This window comes from Bufo gargarizans, chromosome 8, assembly GCF_014858855.1.
Source record: "Bufo gargarizans isolate SCDJY-AF-19 chromosome 8, ASM1485885v1, whole genome shotgun sequence".
NCBI classification, from domain to species: Eukaryota; Metazoa; Chordata; class Amphibia; order Anura; family Bufonidae; genus Bufo; species Bufo gargarizans.
Genome location: NC_058087.1, coordinates 51,112,606 through 51,113,628, shown reverse-complemented (window position 1 = coordinate 51,113,628; position 1,023 = coordinate 51,112,606). Strand labels below are relative to the sequence as shown.

Here is a 1,023-nt window from a genome sequence, read left to right as displayed (position 1 = left end):
TGGTTATAGCTTTTTATTACAGGCAGGTCCACCCATCCTCTTAAGCTGACCTGGTTTTCTTCAGTTAGTGCACTGGGGACCTTCGTTGCTGAAATGCTGGATATGAGATTATGATTTACTTCCCCTTTAATTACATATACCCCAGTTAACAAAGTAAGCTGTAGTCCGTGTGGACATTTTATCAGTCTATAGCATCTATTGTAACATTCACTAAAATGGAACCTGATTACGTCAATTATCCCTAACTTAGGTCTCCAGCACACAGCCATATCTGGATTTTCATTAAAAAAATATATGCATTCTTTAAAAAACATGTATGTGTTCAAGTATTTTTTTGGGTGCACCGGTCCTGGAGGTTCTGGTGGTGGAGCAAGCTGTTTTTCCATCTCCCTGTTCTAAAAATCCATTTAATACATTCTCCCCAGATAGGAGACGTATCAGATATTAAACTGATAAGAACAGATACTACACTTTATCTTAACCAAAAGGCTATACATTTGGGCATCTTATAAATGCCTTTCCAACATGGGCCATGTACAGTGACACATAAACTTAAAGCACTGCAATATGTAGCCTTTTTAAAAAAAAAAAATGTATGTATGTATATCTGAAAGTCCCATAAAAACTATTTCATAAAGATGTATAGAGTAAAAAAATACTAAAATATTTTGCAGAATAATTAGGAGTTAAAAAAGTTTGTTACAGTTTGTAATTAGCCGAATTCATAAAGGAGTTGTTATATAAGGTTTTCTGAGATTGTTTAACTGATCTTATGGTTTGACTTATCTTATGGATAGGTCATCAGTATCTGATTAGTGGGGGTCTGACATCTGGGAACCCCACCAATCAGCTGTTTGAGAAAGCACCGGCGCTCACATTAGGGTAGCAGCCTCCTCGCAGCTTTGCTTAGGCTATGGAATGTCACATTCATCGGTCAATCGGCCTGGGTGCAGCTCAGCCCCATTGAAGTGAAAGGGGCTGAGCTGCAATACCAAGCACAGGTGCTGTATAATGTGCGGCAAT

The 1,023-nt window shown here is 38.2% G+C and overlaps 1 pseudogene; it reads right to left on the bottom strand.

Moving 5' to 3' along the window:
• Positions 1-351: 351 nt before the first annotated feature.
• LOC122945885 lies at positions 352-497 on the bottom strand (annotated as a pseudogene).
• Positions 498-1,023: the final 526 nt, after the last annotated feature.